Source organism: Patagioenas fasciata, chromosome 6 (assembly GCF_037038585.1).
Source record: "Patagioenas fasciata isolate bPatFas1 chromosome 6, bPatFas1.hap1, whole genome shotgun sequence".
Taxonomy (NCBI): domain Eukaryota; kingdom Metazoa; phylum Chordata; class Aves; order Columbiformes; family Columbidae; genus Patagioenas; species Patagioenas fasciata.
This window is the reverse complement of record NC_092525.1, coordinates 31,931,574-31,952,853: the sequence shown is the minus strand read 5'-3', so window position 1 is coordinate 31,952,853 and position 21,280 is coordinate 31,931,574. Positions and strand designations below refer to the sequence as shown.

The 21,280-nt window shown below is 44.7% G+C and overlaps 1 protein-coding gene across 4 annotated transcripts in view; it reads left to right on the top strand.

The window, feature by feature from the left end:
• Positions 1–21,279, top strand: part of RPAP2 (RNA polymerase II associated protein 2) — a 61,771-nt gene extending 40,492 nt beyond the window's left edge. Inside the window, exons 13-17 of one of the 4 annotated variants that reach the window (XR_011739794.1) lie at positions 60–227; positions 6,167–6,285; positions 12,232–13,269; positions 13,907–14,283; positions 19,366–21,166. The gene's annotated coding sequence lies outside the window, so the exon portion shown is untranslated. Of the gene's footprint in view, positions 1–59; positions 228–4,032; positions 4,983–6,166; positions 6,286–12,231; positions 13,270–13,906 lie in introns of those variants that run through there. The other 3 variants (XR_011739792.1, XR_011739793.1, XR_011739795.1) reach the window with 3 other exon arrangements.
• Position 21,280: the final 1 nt, after the last annotated feature.

The following is a 21,280-nucleotide window of genomic DNA, read 5'->3' as shown; positions in this document are numbered from 1 at the left end:
AAAGTTTGCAAATTATGTTATGCTTATATATGGTAATGCAGAATTCTACATTGAAACAGGAAAAGGAGAGCTTGATTTATTTCATTGAAGACTACCAGAACAAAGAAGTGCCATAGTACCTCTAGAGCCGCACAACTGACGGAGCTGTGCTGCTGCTTAAACCCAGGACTGGAAAGTTACATCTACCCTGGCTTTAAAGGGTGATGCAGGGAGCAACAAAGAGCACGGTATGTACATGAGATGTATCTGGGGCCTCAAAGCCTGTGTCCACACAACACATGGAAGATTCACCAGTATTTTCACTAATCAGTCCCAGTGAGTGGTTTAAAAGTGAGGCATCTGTTGTGGCTGGTGGGAGGGCAAATAGCGGTCCGGTTAATCTTTGTGTTGAACCTGCATGTCCTACCCTTCTCTCCGTCATTTGAGAGAATCTGGACTTTACAAGTGCAAGAAGGGATGAGCAGCTCAGCTGGACATTAAGTCTCAGCTGACCTTTAACTGCTAGAGAGAAAAAGACTAACACATCAGAGAGAAGAGAAAGGGAGACAGGGAAAGCGGTTTTCACACCTTCTAAATTTAGGCATCCAACCATAGGTACCTGCCTGTCTCCATTCACTTCAGAGGTAAGTGATGCTCTTAAATTTAGGTTCTCCAAATCATACCTTAGAGCAGTGTATGAAGTTGGTGGTGTTAACGCCTGTGCCCCTACTCCCTGGTGGCAGAAAGCAAGCAGAAAAGTCAGCTGAGAACTTTGACCATAGTGGACTGACTGTCCCTGGAGTAATTTATTTAGTAATAAAGCGTGGCACTGAATGGGGACCTTCTTTCCATGCAGAGTGGGAAGTTTCTTAGTAATCTGATCCAATTCAGTTCTTTTGATGGCTACTGTTTCACACTGAATTTTTTCTTGGCCCGTGAGAGTTAAAACCAAAAGAATTAAAGTGAGTGGCAGTCTTTAGGAAAAAAAGAAAAAAACAATACCAGTGTGTTGAAAGTACATCCACAAGGTTACACTCGAGTTCTACAATTTGTCTCTAAGCTTTCCAAACTTGATGTTTATTTCTGCAATTGCTTACAAGCACCCAGTACTGTGGGTAGGGTTTAGCTTGATCTCACTGGGATAGCAGGTAATGCTGAACTGTCATTTCCAATGAGCATTAAATATTGAAAACACAGAATCAGCCTCTCTTTGGCAAGTCTTAAGTTTCCATAAGCAGCAGATGGTATTCAAGGCAGGGCTAGGCACCTATAAAGAAAGATCTCTTTCTCAACTGCATATCACTACCCCCGACAGCCAGTCGTCCTGTGATTAGAGTCAGAGGAAGTGGGTGTGCCTTCCATTAGCAAAGACAAAAAGCAATATTGCTCGAGACTTCTCTTCTTGTGAGCTTTCTTTTTCTGATGCTTCATCTTAGAAACATTTCTCTGCACAGACTGCAGACAGTGCTTTGGGACGGGCTGCCTGAAAGATGCTGTAGAACGTGAACTGTGGCATTTGTGGTGCTAAACAGGATTTGGTGAGGTGGGGGGAGAGAGCTGAAAACCTGTGTCTTCAAGTAGCTCTCGCTTGAGCACTCTGGTTTCAAAAAGCAAGTGAAAGCATATGTTGCCTCAGTGGCTAATCTGGACATGTGTGATAAATGTTGGTTGTTCCCCCTTGGTTGCCTGCAGCTGTAGAGCAAGGATCAAGGCAACCTGGAGTTCTGAAAAAATAGACAAGATCAGCCAAAAAGAGTAATCATTAGCAAGAAGAAAGATGAGAAAGAAGGATAAGCCTTTTTAAACAGTTCTTGCCCTGGAAAACGGGCAATATTGTAAGATACCTTTTGGGCATCCTCCTTATAACAGTCTTGTCAGTACAGCATCACTATTAACAATAGTGGCAGGGCTGGGAAGGCCAGGGAAAACAGCCATCACCTTCCTGACCAGTGTCTCCAAGATCTGTGAGCTAGGTTCATCTTCCCACTGACTTTGCTACCATAGTTGAATGTGCAGACTTTAATCCTAGGTGTGGGAAGGCTTATCAGTCCAAATAATGCAGTGTGGCCCCTGTAACTCTTCAGACATCCAGCTGTGTGTTGGTTTTACTGTGCTGTCCTGCAGTTACCCCAGGACAACAGCTCCCTTATGACTCCCTTCTCCAAGAGCGGGCTAGAGCTGATCATTGGTGATCATAAGGCAGCCGCATCTCGCCACTATGAAAACTCCCCCCTTAGAAGTCAGTCCCCAGAATGTCTTGGATTATCTAGACTTTAAAGGCAAAAGTCTTTAGCACATTTTTGCAGAAGCTGCATGCAAAGATCGGAGAACAAAGCCAGCAGGGCTACTGACTGGTGCATTGTGCATCATCGCAAGCCACATCAAGTCAGTGCCATTTCTGGCACCTTTTAGCCTCTTAAATTTCATGGGGTATGCAACTGAACTGAACACACGGGGACAGCAGCAGCTTCCCGGAGAGTCCTGCAATTTGATTAGAATTAGTCATCACTGCAGAGAGTTTGAGGTACTTTGCATACAGCTTTAATAAGCTGCACACGCTTAGATTAGGATTTACATCATAAATCTTGCCTTTTTGTTCTACTCAAATGGGAGTGTCTACAAATCAGGTTAATATAATTTAACAGAACAGCAGTTAAGTAACAAAAAAGATCATAACTGGGAGTATTATCTGAGAAGCCAGAACAACCCTGCTTACAGCTGCCAGCTAAGATCTGACTCATCTAAGGTATTTTATAGCAACCATATGTTAGGCATGTCTATCTCACCTATTATGCAAAAAAATGATAACGTTTCCTAATCAGGATTTACCACTGAGCAGGATTTTCCGTAAACATCTCTGTATTGCATGCACTATCCAGTCAAGTGAGAGCCTTTTGCAGACATTTCAATTTGTTAATCTAACAAATAGAATAAATGGCTACAAATCTGTGGCTAGTACTGGTTCAGCAAGATTGGCTGTAGTTCAAAGTATAGGTATGTAACTCTGACAGTTGACATGTTAAAACATCACTTAGGAATTCTGTGTTAGAAGGTGGCTTCAGAACACCTGCACTTCTTGTGCAAGGAACCTGGGTGTTCCTAATGGAAGACACAGTGTCAAAGCAGGAATGACCATGTGATTCATTAAAGATACTTCACTGAGATGGCATAAGCAAATCTGTATTGGTATCCTGTATTTACCTGCATAGCCAGAAAAGAGAGCATGAATTCATATCAGTACAGGAGAGAAAGATTAAAAATTAAGTTTGAAAATATTAAGGTATTTTGATAACAATGCATTTAGTTAAGCTAGAATAATCACTGCATTTTAACAAAGGCAGACACTGGTGTAAATGCTGTTGGCTCTGATTTTACATCCAGTTCACTTTTACATAGAAACCCACCTAAGCCTGCAGCCCTCTACAGTCTGACTTTAGTCCTTCTTGCACAAAGACTGGTTAAATGTCCACCAGCTTGACTATTCCTGGGCTCTTGCTGCAGTGTCCAAGTTGTCTAAAGGAGTAATATGGGGGATTAAGCCACAGTCCTGACACTCCCTTCTGTTCTCAAAAGGGCAGTAGTTTTACTGCTTAAAGCTCTGATGACAAAGCTCCTATTGATGCAAATGAGAGCAAACTATCGTCTTGGTAATTATATGCCTTGCTTAGGAATCACAATCTCTGATTTTTTAAGAGAAGCCCTGCACTTAGAAGCTTTTTTGAAGACATCATTTTTTTTCCTGAACTATGGGCTCTTGCTACCGAAAAAAAAAAAAAAAAAGCAGATATTTTTGCTGCTTAAGATCCTTGGCTTATTATAAAATTTCACAACTAGAAATGCAGTTAAATTATTTCTTCCTTTTTAAGATAATTTCTCCAGAGGGCATTTGAAAACTTGGAAAATCAGTGATTTTGCAGATAACACATTAGCCCTCAACAGCTCTGGGTCAGATACATGTCATCTCTGCTAACAATTCATTTCTAAGATCCTCCCAAGCTCTGCTTTTTGTATACTGAACATCTGATGCTTCTTGTTTTTCTTCTATAACCACAGATGTGCCCTCTTCAAAAAACTCACAATCTCAAAATGCTAAACTGACAAGCTGAGTGTCAAACCACACACCCCAAGCAGCAAGCAGTGCTGAAGAAAAACAGAATCACACTTGAAGAAAAACAGAAGAAATCACACAAACTGTTTCCAAAGAATGAATCTGAAATGCTTTCTACCCAGTGCAGGCATTGTTTCTTAAGAATGGAAGTGCCATTTGATGCTTTTAAGTTTTATGCTCGCTCACTGTGTAAGGAGAGGCTGCTCTTGGATAGAAGAGATTAATTTGAACAAGGCTTTATATTTTCTTGTTAAGATGAGTTTTATCTTTCTTAAACTGCAGCCTTGCAATGAGTCTCCTTGTTTGCCAAAAAGCAGCATGGGTGTTCCTGTGCTAGCTGAGTTACACACTGGGGTAAGCAAGGCCTCTTCGCTGGGAACGTGTGGCTTGTGTGCAGCCTCTCTGTGTCAGAGCCCCCATGTGTTGCTCACCCAGCGCACACCAGAGAGCTGGACAGGAGCTGAGCGAAGCTCCCAGCATGACTGAGCAGGCCCACAGCGACCGGTTTGAGGTAGCAGGTCCCCATGTTACAGAAGACTTTTTGAGCAGAGGGGAGTGAAGGGATTTGTGCAGGTCTGCATGGCCAGGCTCCAGCACAGCCCACAGCTCTTTCAGCTGTGGCACCTGTCTGCACGCTGTCCTTCCTCCCCCTGCAGGGTGGGGCAGGATCAGGTCCTGTGCAAAATTCAGCTTGGCAGTAATGCCATGTGTTAGCTAAAAAGCCTCATGATACTGTCCTGCAAAGAATTACATGGAGAAGCAGTAGAAGGGGTCGTTTTCACGCTGAAAAAATATGTTAGACCAGCTAGCTGTTTTCTTAATTAAACTGTCAAGCACACTTCACACTTTGCAGCATCCTGTCACCTTATCCCTACAGTTCAACATTTGTGATAGCATTTAAAAAAAAAAAAAAAAAAAGTTAACATTTAGAAGCATGGCTACAAACGTGTATTTAGCTGCCTTGAAGGCTCTCTGTCAATACACAACTGTAAGATTATGCTGTTGTGCAGGTTTCACTGAAAGAAACATCCTTTTTTTAATCTGGTGATTCAAAGGTGAAACACTGACCTCCAGTTCTGGTACTCAACTGCTGATCTTCTATAAAGATCTGTGTAAGGGTAATGCTGGATTCGGGGTTACATCATTTATCTTTTAAGGGTCTGAGTCAAAAGCTGGATTTCTTTTTTCCTAGTTCATGTCTGTCTGATAACCTTGAATACAAGAGAGATGATGCCTGAAGCAAAGCTGATAAAGTCACCAATACTAAGAAGCCTGTGTGTTGGGGGTGGGGGGAAGCACAGCGCATAGATACATATCTTCACATCCTTCTTTCCTTTACAAACGGAGGAAGGAAGTTCCCTGCAGGTTAGCCCAAGAGTATCCGCTCTTACGGCCTGAGAGCTAGCAAAGTACAATTTCCAAGAGCCACATGCTTTTAAAAATATTGAATTCAGTATTTCACGTATAATAATCCATCAAGTTTTTTTTATACCTGGTGCTACTGGAAGCCTTCTACTAAAAATTCACAACTGGGTATCACAGCCATCAGAGTTACAGACACTCCACCCTGCTTCTCTGCACTGTTCCTCTCTCTTCCCTCTTCTTTCAAATCTTTCCTCTTCTTCCCATCCCAGTGCCTGGCCATTCCATTCCACTTTACCCCTTTCCAACAGCCCGTGCTCGTCCTCCTGCTCCCTGTCCCCCCATAAAGCTCTCGCTCAACAGTTGGTTTCCATGGCTGGAGACCCCAGGGCCTCCCTCCCACCAGCTCCCTGCACCCCACAAGGGGAAGGGAGGGCACTGCCCAGCAAGGGCCAACTCGTGCCTCCTGTCCCCACACCAAGCTCTGCGGGGAACCTGCTGCAGAGCTCAGGTAGTCAGCTGAGGAGTAAACGGGCCGTGTGTCCCCCCGCTCCTCAGAAGGGGCTCATGCGCATTGTTGGTTGGTGCCATCTCCACCTGGCAGCCTCTCCGGCTGAGATGACACTGCCCCGGTGCCATCCGACGGCTGCTGGACAGAGATACTCATAATGATTCTTACAACACATCTATAGGTTATGAAACTTGTCTCTTAAACAGATATGAATCACCTAACAGCTACAGCAGTGCTCCTGTGCAGAGATGATTAAGAATTTTTATGCAACTTCTTTAATCAGGAGAGGCCTACTTGGTTGAAAATGAAACCTCTGCAGGAAAAGGTTGGTTTTGATTAATTTCTCAACTTGAAAAGGTGTTCAAATTGTCAGTGTGTTTCACTTCAACATTTCTAAACACAAGGAAAAGGAAAAAAAATGGAAAAAAAAAGTTTAAAGCCACTTTTCATTTTAAGATGTGTTAAATTTCATTATGATCAACTGGTATCCAGTCATTTTAGCGTACTTGACACCATTAAATTTTTGTTTGCAACAATTTACATTTTCACTTGTCTTCCCAAACTGTTTGTTGTAGGTTAGACTATGTGTAATACGTATTTTTCCTTAGTGGAAGTATAGTATTTATTTTTAAAACTAATGTGACAAGAAGCAGTAACAGCCTTGTTCAGAATTTCTTGCTATATAGGAATCCCCAAATAATACTCCCCTATATCTCTATAGGCTGTTACCTAGCTAAAGACATTATCTTTCATAATGCAACCTCAGGTAAGATTTTATTGCTAAAAGAAGAGATTAATTCTTAGTTTTACATAACTGTTGTAAGAAATCGTCTAGTTTCAGAACTTTGACCAAGATAACAAGTTCACCCCTGAAGATGGATCAAACCGATCAGTTATTACACAGGATTGTGCTTAGAGCTGCTAATTTTTTTGACTGAGCTAATGGTTTCCTTATGGCACATTTATGTGTATTGAGGTGAGCTCTTTACTATTTGAGGACTCTTTTAAGAGAATTATCAATTAGCAGTTTCATCATCAATTTCAAAGCATTTTTCAAAGACAGGTAACCCCTTTTCACAGAAAAGGAAAGTGAAAGGGTGTGGAGTGACTCATCCAAGCACGTGGACTCTATCAGAGCAGAGCCAGAAATAGACTCTCAGCCTCTGGTATCCACACTCATGGCCTGGGATCTAGCATGGCTTTCACCAAAACTGATAGCAGGCATCCCACCATTTCGCAAAGGAACATGGATTTGAAATTCAAAATATATTTGCTTTCTTCTTGGTGATCCCTGCTATAACACCTCCCTTACTCTTTTGCCTAACCCTGAAGTTGAGTGAGCATATTTTTCTGTATCGATTGCTTTGCCTTGACGTTGCTGATGCTATAACCAAGGCTCCACACCACACAGAAACGTTATAGCGGAATTGGGTCAGATTTTCCTAAGTACTCACCATTAGATTTGGGCTGTATCTGTACCTAGACTCACTGCAACCTTTAGACTCAATTTTGAACACGGTAAAGTATGTTGAGGCCAGGCATTTTAGAATAAAAAGAGTCTGAAAGCAGGCTGTTTGCTCTGGCCTCAATTGTGGATGCTGAGGTCTTTGAGGAATCTGGGCCACTTCGTCTGTCTTCTTGTCTATTTATAACCTTCCTGCCCATTGAAGAAGACAAGATGAGGCTACAGGTGTAAGGGGGAGCCAGTGAACGGGACAGTGCTACACGGGAGATGTTTGGAGAGCACGAGGCAGAGCACTGTGGGGATAGAGAATTTGAGCTCAGTGCTGCCTGTTGTGGCCACCTAACAATAAACTCACTGGGTTGGCCCAGCGGCTTTAAAATGATCTCAGAGAGAAGATAATGTGGCCACTTGGGTACAGTGGACTATTCTAGGCCATATGAGAAAGGCACCAGGAGGATGTTGTCCTTTCTTACGACACTGTGGATGGACTAGACCAACTAATGTTAGTTTAGTCTTGCAAAACTGGATTCTGTTTGAAAGCAGCAATGAACTTCAGTATGTGTCCAGTAGTAAAAGATGAAAGAGGGTATGAGAGACAGTCCAAGGAAGCCTAAGCCAAGTGGTCCAACAGTAGTTCTGGGTTGATTTGGGACCACAAAGGAAGAAACAGATGCACAGGTATTAGGCACGAGTGGAAGCTGTTCTTACAAACTAGTAATATTCCAAATCTTGAGTTTCTTCTACCAGGCACAATTGCCTCTGAAAACAATGATGGATACTAGGGTGTGAAGTCAGCCTGCACAACTTAATCCTCAATACAAAAGCATAATTATGTTTTTAGTATCTGCATCTACATATCAATGTTATGTACTACTTATCTCTATACAGATGTTTCTTTAAGTACAGTTGTAATTATAAATAGAAGAATCACCACAAAAATCAGCACAAGCGTCACAGACCTGTGAAACCATTATAGAGTCAAAGCATGTTGCAGATGGTGAAATACAGTGTTGTGTGGGAGTATAACTATTTCCACATTAACGTTATTCAATCACAGTGGCCCATTTTCACATAGCTTGCTGAACTTCAGGAAGTTTGCACAAAGGTTAAGGTCTGACATTTTGAGACAGAATAGCTTAGTCCTCTATCCTCTAGTGAGAACTACAATATAATCAATAATAGAAGAGAAACACAGACCCTTACTTCATCCCTTTTCCAGGGTGGAAGCACTGAAAACATGCTTTTTTGACATAAATGCTTATTCTGAGATCTTCATTACCAGGATTTCCAGTAAAATAGCCATAGGCAAGAAAGCACTTAATCTGACTGTTACATTAGGCTTCCTGAAACCACACGTAGGTGCAATTGTGAGTGCAGGCATAAGAAAATGTCCTCAGACTTCTAGTGGACTAATAGAATAACATTTCTACCAGTATGTAAGGTTGTGATGAGGTCCTACATAAATGGTAGTCATTTAGTGCATTAGGGTTTCTTTTCTTTTTTAACTGGTGTGACTTCTGTGTTAGTTTATGCAAAGCATACCTCTAAGAATGAAACAGCCTGAGACAGGGCATAATGCCTTGTTCACAACAGCACAACTCATGACTGCACTCAGAAATCACTTCTCTCTTTAGATTTAAGTAGTAGTTCAGAGGTGCTTACTTCTAGAAAGCAGTATTCTCTCCGAGACACTCGGTTCTACAGATCCCTAATAATGTGTTTTACTCATTTATTGCTGCTGCACTTCTGTTATTTCTGCAGTACAGGGTAGACAGAGCACATCTTCAGTGTTACTGCCATCACAGAAACACTGCACCTGTAGCTGTTCTCACCACCTCTTAATCAGAATTTTCCACCCCTAACAGGGCTGGTGCAATAATTCACTCCTAACACCTAAACCAGACATCCTTCAACTGGATGATTCTCCCACCAAAAATACATATCCTCTGTCATAATATGCTTAGGGGTAACCTATTGTCTTCCAAAATGGCTTTCACCACATTTCACTGCAAGTTTTCTTGTCCTCCCTTAATGCTCACAAATGGATGTTACGTATTTGGCTGTTCAGGATATTCTCAGTTTTCAGAGCTGGGAGCACAGGATGCACAATCCCCACAGCACTGAAACAGTCACTCTGGGACAGAGCAAAAATCCAACCTGACCATAACGAACCACGCAGCCCCTCCAGCCCCAGAGTCAGACCAGGCTCTGCGTCACACCAGCCGCTACAAAGCCTCCATGGCTTGGTGCTGCTCCTTAGCAGCATGACTGCTAGTTAAGCTTCCCACTGCACACATGAAGTGGTACCCTGTAAAGTTTCCTGCCTTTCCCACTTACATACCCATCAACCTTTGCAGCCAGCGAGACAGGGATCAAACAGAAACCCACCTTCTTTGTTACCCAGTCCTGAGTCCTCCCAAAGCAGCTCAGCCGAGAGTGTATCCTCTGGATGAAGAGCAGCCTGTGGTCCTGCAGTCAGAGCTCATGTGGTGATGGATGTGCACAAGCAGCACCGAAAATGCTGGCATTTCCCTGGCACATGCCTTTTGCATGGTAATTTATTAAGTGATGGCTGAGTTTTGATTGGGAGGAAACCCCAAAACTCATTATTAGAAAAACTGTTGTGTGGTGATAAGGCTCGTTTTACAGCATGACTGTAGCTTCCAAACTCCCTTGGTCACACACACGTCCTGTCCCTGCTGATACCTGGCTTCTCTGTCCTAGATTTCAGAGTCTCCTCTTTTTAACCTGCCCTTGGTCCCCTGTGCTCTAGAAGTCCTCCACCTGTACTAGGTCCCACCCTTCTCACCCTGGCACTTGGTGTCCTGAGGCTGTGGGGGAAGAATGAGAGGGACCCAGGAGAAGCTCTCACCTCTGCTTCCTCGATGGAAGGAACCATCTTAAAGGAATTTAGCTGCAGAGACTTTGAAAGTCTCCAACAAATCTGTACAAATTGCGGGTTCACAGCTTGCAGTAGGTCTTGCAGGTTGGAGAGAGGTAGAACCCTGATACTACAGCCAAGATCTTTGATACAGCCTTGATCCCAGTGTCCTGGAGCAATGAAAAAGCAGCAGAGGTACTAAACTGTTACCCACCAGCAGCACAGCCAGAGTCAAAAGACATCTGGTCTGTGTGCCAGCCTCAAGCCTGTAGCTGAAGCCAGCTGCACAGCGATGCCCTGGTACACAGCAGAGGGTCACTGCTTTGCTCTAGGAAGGGACTGCAGCAAACCTCGCGGTGTCATCCGGACACCATGCACAGACATACAGGTACAAGCATAACACAGAGGTCATTGGTCTTTAGAGAAAGCCCATACCCCCTAGTGTCCCCAGGTATAGGTTCCATTTCCTTGTCACACACCTGGATGTAAGGAACAAAGTGCCCAGCTCAGAACAGCAGCTTGAGAGGGATAAACTCTTTCAGGTGCCTTTCCCCACTCAGGACAAAACAGTTCTGCAGCGACCCTCCAAACGGGAGTGTGAGGAGAAGACATCCCACTCAACATGCCACGAGAGGGAACTGCAGCTTCATAAAGAGAAGGGCTCCGAGCCAGAGTGACATTTCCCCAAGACCTCGTTCTCAGAGATCACTGAACCACAGTTACTGCCTGTAACCCAAGCGAACAGCAACATAGAAGTTCAAGCACTGACACGGAGAGTTCAACCTACTTTGTTAGTCTGATAGTTACAGGCAAATGAGAAGGGGGACCATAACACTATCTATTAGGCAACATTTAAATGCATGGTGTTTCCTATAATCATAACATACAACAATCACCAGGAATAACTTCTCTTAGCATGTAACAACTGCTAAACCACTCACAAGAAAAAATAACACTCAACAATTCTGCCTTTTAAATGCAACTAAGAGATCCTAAAAGGCATTTGAAACAAGTGCTTGCTACAAAAGAGGTGAGGACTCATCAAGCCCTGCTGTGTGCATTCTGCTAATTGGGGCAACCCGCACAGCAAACCACAGAGCAGTTAGTCTGGGTGTAATCCCACTGCAAAGGGCTCCTGTCACACGGGAACCTCCCCTCTCTGCTAAGGTTGGTTTCTGACCAGGAGTGGGTTCATCCTTCACCCTGGTTTCTGAGGATTCACTATTTTGTGATAGCATTGGATATGCCATGTCAGTTCAATGCAATGAATTTCAGGCCAACCACAACCTGCTGTGCAGCTACTGAGTGCCAGTTCTTTCTCTGGGAGGGTTTAAGGGGAGCTCTTAATGTTATGCTAGTTCCCAGCCTTGAGGAAGAGCAGGGTGAAAGACAGATGCTGCCATAAGCACAAACAAAATGTGCTGAGACACACAGAATTGCAGCAGAAGCACTGGAGATAAGAGTAACGCCTACCAACCCAGCATTTCCAAAAGTCAGCAGTGGCCAGGAAACAACCGCTTTCCCCCCGCAGGCCGATCGCTGCCAAGTTCAGCCTGCAGAACACCTCGCCAGCACAAGTGGGACTCTTGATACGGCACTTCAATGCAGCCCACGTATTATTGACTGGGTTATGGAACTGCAAACAGATTTGGTTCAGTGTAGAGCACAGACCACTCAGATTTACCCTAAATATGACAGATTAGATGTAGGTCATCCCACAGTCAGGTTCTTGCCCTTTGATTTCAGTCAGAGTAAGACAAATCTGTCACATGTGAGTCAGCTCCTAAATACTCTTGGGGCAATGGGAGTTTGCCTATATACAGAACTATGTAAATACCAAAAAAGAAACTAAAGATTTGACCTTTGTTTACCCAAGTGAGTCTCAGTTGACCAAAAGGCAAGTAAGATTTTAATACCTTTTCTAGGACTGATTCAGCTCTGAATTAGGCCACCTTCCACAACTCAACAGCAAGTACAGCACGTCAGTCAGCAAGAAGAGAGACTGCACAGAGACTGCAGTTGCACCAGGAACCTACAACCCACACAAAATCAACAGTCGGGTGCAAAAATCTGGAATAGGAGCACAACCAGCATGGCAGATGGCACTGATTTATTCACCAACTTCACTCCAGCAAGGAGCCCTCTGCTTCAAATACCTCCAGCACACCTGGCTGCCCCAGTGGAAGGCCCCGCAGTTTGCAGAAGGTGCAGAGCAGTGCCAATCCCCAGCAGCACCAGCGATAAGTGAGGCCCTGCCCGCACAAGCACACAGGGGACAGTCATCAAGAGGGCCATCTGGAACTATCTTTAGCAGCAGCAGCATGGGACCGATGGTATCAGAGGTGCCCTGTCACAAAGCTCTGGGTCCCTTTGCCCACATCTAAGTTCAAGATCAATCCTCAACAAGGGCACTCTTCCCTGTCTTTGTAATACCTTGGGCAAATATTGACTCGGATCCAACAGACTGAAAATATTTGGTTTGCACCAGATGTGGTGCGTATGTATCTTTGAAACATTAGCTAAAGGAGTGATTTGGGAAAATAAAAATTCTAGGTGGACGTGTTTACTTTGCAAGATTGTACACATTGTGCTCAGATCCCGAGAAGTGTGGGTGAAGGTTTTAACCACAGGAAGAAAGCCAGCTGTCAGTGCCGCGTTGCACAGTGAAACTGTGCACTCGCACGTGCATTCCTGCATCTGCAGCTCACCCACATGATAGCTGAAGGACTGAGGATCACTGGCAAGTATATTAACAAGTCCATACATTCCTGGCCTGGAAAGACCCAAAAAAGATCTGTCAGGTGAAGAAGAAATTACCGAGCCTATTGCTTCAGGACAGGTCCTCCAAAGTACTTGGCATCTAGTGCTGGGCCTGCTATTTCCAAGAACTTGGGCACCAATTCCCTGGCTCCCAGCTGACAGCAGCTTTTGGAAATGCTGACACTGTTCCAAGGGAAGGAAAGGTAACTTCCCCTCCTCTCCCATTTATCTTGTGCCAACTTATTAGAGTTCTAGTGAAATGCACATATCTAAGCAGAGAAGCAACTTTTGTCAGAGGGTTGAAAGCAACAGAGAGGTAGTTTGAATGGTTTAAGTTGCTCCAGTTTTCAATTCTTAGGTCGCTCCCCACCCAAAGTGTCAATTCCCCATGTGTGTCTGCTCTCTCCTGCTGAAAAGCCTCAGCCAGGTGTGGCTTTGGCAGTTGAGAGCTTGTGGTATGGGAACCAGAGGAGGGAGGGAAAACAACAGGGGAACTAGAGCAAAGGCACTTCAGCGCCATTCAGTAACCTATGGGTATTCCTTCTGTCCGGTAGTTTCATTTTGGGAGTCAATGGGCATTCATTCAGAGGGCCTTTGAGAAAGAAGTGTGAAAAGAGGTTATTTTCCATATTTACTAAATAAGCATAGAAGAAGAAAACTAGACTTCTGTTCAGTATATTCACAAGAAGAATCCTAGTGAAATATTTGTTTTCTGGACAGTTTAGGGCCAAACTCAATAGGTAGAAGTTTGTACATAACAGAATTATTGTTTGAGACTGTTGAACTGTAAATTTATAGCAATGCTCTTTGACCACTTTTCTCAAAATAATCCTCTTTCAGTCTGCAGCACATCCCAGGCAGCACTTGAGAAGTACGAGAGTAACATTCTGTTGAGTCTTTTTCCACAAGTGAATCTCTTCATCAGATATGCAACAACACCTGACACCTGGGGCTCTCGTGCCCTCTGAACAGTCAACAGATATTGCCCAGAGCAACAAAAATGTGCAAGGCACACACAGATCTGTGTGTACCCCTATCTGTAATGGACAGACTGCCTCCCAAGCACATTGGAAAATCAGGGGTGTTGGAGCTTTCCTGGCCATGAAAGACCATCACAGCAGCCAACCAGTCCCTCCAAACAGCTTACCTACAGGCTCACTGTGAATCCCTGAAAACCTGAAAACCTTATTCAGACACCAAGTTTGCATTGAAATCAGGTAATGCTTGGGAGCAGCAAGGACATCCCACCCCCCAAAAAGGGGAGTCACAGATTGGTTTCAACATGATTATCAGTTAAAGCAGCGTTAGAGAACAGATTGAAACTTTGGCCATATGTTTCCTTGAAAATATTCCCTTGTGCCACAAGTTCACTACCAGAGGCCAAGACACTTCAGAGTAATGTACCACAGGTTATTTTAGAGGAGCCCCTAGAAAGACACCTCTCTGTACTCATTGTAAGGTAGTTAAGCTCAGGCTCCAGTGTCACATCAGTATGCAGCACTCCTAACACAGCTGCAAATCCAGAAAGGTCCCTTTGAGGTTCCTCCTGCCAAGGAAACTCTTCAGATATGTTATAGTCAGTATGCCTCACACCTGGCAGTTTCTGAGCTACCATGCCCACCAGCAATGCTTTCCACTCCCCCCTCCCCAGCTAATCGCTGACAGTCCAGCATGCTCTTAGCTCTGTTTGTCCAAGTGAGTTCAGCCTGGGTTTTCCTTCCTCAGGACTGCGGCGTGTATTGGAGTACTCCATCTCCCAAGTCATATTCAGGTCATATCCCCCTTCCAAGGTGTTTGAGGCATTCCAGTGAAGGAATCAAATCACTCCAGCACCACCTCACAAATCCTTAGCCTGACCTTTCTGGCTACAGCTGCCCAGAGCCTGGACTTGCCAGAGACACTTGCCACACACACATTGTCTCTCAAGTATTGTGGTGGAGTTTCCTCCACCTCTTTGTCAACCACTGTTACAACACACAACCGAGCACCACCGTTAGCAAGATGTGCAATTACCCTATTTGAAATTTCTCTTTCAAGTTTATAGGACTGCAAACACTGCCTAGAAGGTCTCTGTATGCTGTGAACAGGTGGAGTCAACCATGACCTCCCCTGGCCCACGGCTTTCTCATACTGATGGCATCTCCCCTACTCCCCCTGCTCCTCTGCCGTGACCAGCCTTCACACAAAGGTTATGTTTTTGTCCTACAGAAGTGAATTTCAGTCCTCAGAGCATTACAGAAAGCTGCTAAATCAGATACTCAGTCACATGAAGACAGTTTTGTACAGAGCTGACAATAAAAAGGATCTTTGAAAAGTCCTTTTATCACCAGACTAGGAATTAGGCCCATTTCACACTTGTTTAAGATGACAAATACTTTGTTATGCTGTGAACAACATGAAACCTCCCAGAAGCATGCCTGGGGCAGCAGCCGTGTCAGTGTGATCAGAGATTATGCCATGTCCCCTGGCTACTGTGGGCCGTGCTAAAGGGGTGCTTTAGCTCTTTTAGCCCATATATCTGATGTCAGCCACCACCCTTAATTCACAATAAACATAAGAACACCCCTCTGGAGTAAAGGAAAGAATAGGAAACAGGGCACCCAAAACACAGGCCAGATGTGTGGCAGGCCAGGAGCAGGGCTGTGCCATCGCAGGCCTGTCCTCACGATGCTCCAGCCCAACTGGGAGCCCACATGTGGGAGCCAGCGCTCAGCAAGGACATCTGCCAGCAGCTGTCACACAGACGTGACCCCTCTCTCACAAAATCTGCTGCACCGAATCACCCCACAGCAGCTGCAGAGAAGGCGCACAGCAATTAGCATTAGCAATTAGCCCAGCTAGGAGAAAGACAAGAAGCAGCATTTTCGGTAGGTATCAAAGCCCAGTATTTGTTGGCTTCTACAGCATGCAGGAAAATAAAGCACAAGGAAACAAGGGCTTTTTTGTTGTCGGAGGGGTTTTTTTAGCTTTTTGTCTCCCCCCCCCCCGCAAAACAAAGCCCACCAGCCCACTCTGGTCAAGAGGGAGCAGTACCACCATCAGAGACCTGATTCATTCTCCAATGCTCGTGCCTTCAGGGAGCTTCCCTGACTGTGAGCTGAATTCCCCCCAGGCAGCTCACCAGGAGAGGGATCCAACAGGCAATAACATGGACCTGGGAAACTCGCTACCAGCAACAGGTACCCTCCCTGTAACACACACTACACGTCTAGTCATGCTGCTTAATTTAGACGAACAGCAGCAGAACCAACCAAGCCAGTGTAGTTGTCCTTTCATGTTACTCTTTGCTGTATGGGATCCTTAGGATCCAACACACTTTCTGGGCTGAGAACTATGTCTCCTTATGGCTGCATTTTGCAGAGGGCTCTTTGGCTCTCTGGCCACTACCAAGATCTAAAACACTAGGAAAGAGAAGGAGGTCCTTAACCTTGCCAGAGCATCAGTACAAAGGCTGTGGCAGCATTCGCTGTCATGCAGAGGCCCGCAGAAAAGATTACTCAAAAATGAGATTTCAGCAACCAAACATGCAGAGGAACAAAATGGACATCCAAATGGCAAATGGAAAGAGCCACAGTTAAAACCAAACCACAGCAGTCTCAAAAGAGAGAAGTAACAGCCAAACATCTCCCCCTCTGAAATTATTTGGTGCCCAGCAGTCTAAGGCACTTCACACTTCCACAGGCATGTGCTCCTCCATGGCCCCACGTCTGGCTGGAGTCCCACTGTGAGTGGTGTGAAAGGTTTCAGACAGAGGCATTTAGAATTTTGGGAAGAGTAAGAGGATAGAGCTCACTCCACTTACATAAAACCCCTTCCTCTCATAAACGCAACCGTTCTTTTCCATCTCTGCAAGGCTCTGTGACGCAACTTGGGCTGGGGAAACTGGGACGGAAGAACCCACTGGAACATCACCCCCCTCACCCAGGATGAAGGAGTTGGCAAACAGCCTTGCCACCTCAACTGGTCACAGAAATCAGTCCAGGGATTGCCAAACCCCTGTAGGAAACAATGGCAGCGAACCCTGCCAGAGCCAGGCCCAGCTTGACAAACAGGGAAGGAGCAAGGTTACCCAGCTCCTGGGGCAGTGTAGCTCACAAGCAAAATGCCTCAGCAGTGGTGGAAACATCACACAGGAAGGAGACTCTTCTTGATTGCCTTTAATCTTAATTTAAGCTGCTGAAAACACAAATAATTCCAAAACAGTACACGGCAGAGCTCAGCAAAGGTCAGGCCCCTGCAGCGCAGAGCCCAGCACAAGCACAGGAAGACCCAGCTCTGCTCTCAGAGCCCTGACTCACACTTGCTGTTAACTCAGGGTGAGCAAGAGCATCCTGGTCCAGTGGCCCCAAGCTACCTGACTGCTAGGTTTGCAATATAAGGGATGTCTACATCTGCAACCGTCAACCCTGCAGCAGCTCAGAGAGTTGGAACAGCTGTGTAAAATGATCAAGACCATTTTTCACACGTTCCCTTCCGGGAGCTGGTCTCGCCCTCCTGCCCGTCTATCCATGTTTCTGTGTTTCAGAGAAACAAAAGGCAGTAAAGGCAGAGCTGACAGTTTGTGAAATTTGGCATTTAGAAGATTTAACAGATAGCATAAAATCCCCTGGCTTAAATCAAGGTAAATTACTCACTAGTAGTGGCCACTGTGAGCAATTTAAACCAAGTAAATGTCTGATCACTTAATAAAATACAATTAATTTGTTGTGGCTCTTCACTACAACGCTTAAACTTTCCAATATGAAACACTGAAGACATCTATTTTGCCTCTTTTCTTGACAGATGAGTGTACTCTCTTGAACTCTGGGAGTTCAGTTTCCTGCCTCTTGCACCAATACCTTTTTCCCCTTTGAACTCACCTGTTGAGTCTATCAATGAGTTTTGGGAATGTTATTATTCATAGGAAGAAAAAAAAAAAGTGTAAAACATAAGCAGTATATCATATCGAACTATCTGTCACCTCAGAGGATTACAATTTCCCTTTGATGCCAGCTGGCTACACTACAGTAATTAAATCAATGGAATATATTGGCCGTTTCAAAGGCGTGCTGTGCTGCGCTCCTGCCGCTGCCCTTGGCTGACCAACTCTGTCCCTAAGGAGGGGGCTGGCAGGATGAGCCAGCGGCCGAGGCACCACCTGGGCTGCTGGAGCAGAGGAGTCTGGTGACTGTGGCCAGCACCTGGGCAAGCTGAGCCTGGATGTGCCCCATGCACAATAGTACCCAGGGCTGGCTGGGAGATCACACACGTATTAGAAAGCTGGCTGGATGGTATTAAAAGAACAAAATCATTTAATTAGCTGTCACATTATTTACTTTCTAGGTTTGTCTTATTCAGTATTTTTTGTCATGTCATCTTTACTGAAAAAAAAAAAACGCAGATGAGAAGCAGCCTGTCGGAACAAGCACATAAAAGTGCTTTGCTTTCGTCTTATTTGAAAGATTTATCACATGCTCCAGGTTAATCCGTTAGGCAACATTATTCTAACAAGGTGTGGCCAGCGTTTTTATAATGTATGAAATATTTTCTTCCAGATGCATGTGCTCCCTCTATTTATAGTCCATATGTTGTGTATATTACAAACTGGTGTGGTAAAAACTCAGGAAATTTTCTGAGACTCCTGTGTTGTTTTTTGTTTGGTTTGGTGTTCTGTTTTGTTTTTTTCTTTTTTCTCCCTCCCCCACAACTCATTGGGCAAAGACACAACTAGATACCCATACCCAATACATACTCAGACTTGTCTGCTGCTTTAGATGTGCAAATATATTTTCAAATCCGGTTCCCTCACCTTACGTGCCTTATAATGCATTACAGATGTTTACATGCCTTAAGTCTATTAGATTGCTTTATTATTCAGAGGAAAAAAATACTAGAAATTACCACTATCCTGCTGACATTTAAAAAACAAACAAACAAATACATAAAGAAGGATTGCAATTACCCTTGGCATTCTCAGAAGCCATCTCCAATGCGGGTGAAAATATGCCAGACAGACAAGATGTGGTTTGGCCATGGACTTAGGTCCAAGATTCGGCAGGGAAGATCTCTGGAATTTTAACTCCAAGCAGGCATCTCATAAGGTCCCTGCTAGAGAAGCACTTAATTGACTTACATGCGTATTACAGTGCTTTTCTAAATCAGAATTCCCTCAAAGGGCTGTATGCTGAGCTATATTTCACTATTAAGTTTAGAGTAAGACCCAAACCATAAATAAAGGCAAAATTCATTCCTGATGTGAACTGGGGTTATACTGGAGATGAATTTGACACAACTGACCTGTTTGTTTTTTCTCTCTCGAGGCAGGGAAATGCAGAGACTTGAGGAGCGCCACTTTATCACCATAGAACAGCAGCACAGCTTGCAAATACAGTTGCATGACTCTTGCAATCTTTCACCCAGGGCTTATTCTAGAAACCTCTTCCTCCCTACCCCCCATCAACTGCAACAGAAGTTTTGCTTGCGGAAGGAGCAAGAGCCAGAAGAGCTGTTCTCTCCCTCGTGTTGCAATATCCAATCTGAGTGTTACTATCAGCTTTTGGAAACTGGCTGTATAGAAAACACAGATGATGTTTGCATATTTTAATTTTAAATATCTCTGCTCGGCATAAGGATGGAACCTAATAAGTTGCTTTGTTTCTGCCTCATGAATTAATTCAGCCTGCTAACTGATTTGGATAAAGCATTTTGATTCGAACTAATAGATTTGTTTCTGGACAAGCAAAACAACTTTTGCAGGCAAAGTAACAAGTTTGTTAGCTTGCCAGGAGTACTTTTATAATATCTATAAGGAAGGGACTTTTTCTTTTTTTAACCCACTTGTTCCATCTATGTCTTTCAAATCAATCAGATAAATTCACCTTGTTTTTCAATGCCCTGAATCCTGATAGCTCTGCACACTCGATAGGTAATTTAATCATCGTTGGTGTGGATGAACACAAGCTCAAATTAGCTTTTGAAAGGCTTAGTCGTCCTGTAGATAGCTCTGCTTTTCCACTTTTATGCAGGAACTGAGCTTCACCAACTGGTTAGCTAGAGGTGTCATTAAAAATTTACCGAAAGAAACAAAGGTGTGCTCCAGCGTCTCTCCTTACCCTTTCTACAGTTACTCTGGCACACAAAAGGTATGGAACCTGCTTCATGAATAATGAGTCATGTAATATGCATAATGTATTTTTAATGGCATGCAGTAATAACATTGAGAGAGATATTTCCAATCTTCAGACTTCCACCGCAGCCTCTCAGTAGCCTGTTCTGATTCTCCCCAGATAGATCTTCTTTTCCTGCTCTTCATTTCAAATTCCCCACCATAAAGCCATGACTTTTTCCCAGAGATAGCTGCGTTTCAACCCAAATCAGCAGCTGAGCTGGTGCCCTCCCATGCAGCCACCAACAGCCATTTCAAAGGGGTTAGGGCCTGAGCAAGGGCTCAACACCTATGCCCTGAGGTATAACAGTGAGTTGCAAGACACTCTGAGGGGAAAACACACTTAAACCAACAAAAACACCTGCTAAGTGTCTTCCCTTCAAGAACAGCCTTGCCACCCAGGCTGCAGAGCCCTCCCGCCCCACCAGCAGCAGCCTCCCAAGCCAGCCCCAGGCTCAGACCACACCAGTGTTCTTATTTGAAAATGAGCCGTTCTGGAGGGCAGGCACACATGGCTGTTGTAGTTTTTAAGGTAAATGCCGCTTAACCGAGCCCGCTCGGGGTGTGCAGGAGCGAGGCAGGCCGTGCCTGACAGGAAAATGGCCTCCTGAGGGCAGACAGGCTGCGCCCCAGCCAGCACTCACTCCAAACACAACAGCAGCTTCTCTGTAAAATAAACATCAAGCATCACCCCAGGAGCAGCCCCCAGCCTATCTTACCAACCTGCTGAGCTTCTCCTTGGAGCCTCATCTGGGTGGGGTGCAGGGCTTCACCAGGCCTTTCCCGTTACTGCTGAGTCTCCTACACTGATCTGCATTAATTAACCCAGCACAGTGGGCCCAATGTGACCTTCAGGGCCTCTCGTACCCTCTGTGGTGCCTGTGCCGCAGCCTCTCACCCTGACTGCTGCGACTGTGTTTCTGTTCAATAAAAGCCTCATCTATGAAATCCTGGTGTGAGAGACTGTGTGTGGCAGAGCTGACCCCTGCTCAAGTGGTGTGTGCTTGGTTACCCCTGTGGAGATAACGCTTCAGCCCCAGCCTGCAAGGGCAGCCCGGTGAGGAGGGGCC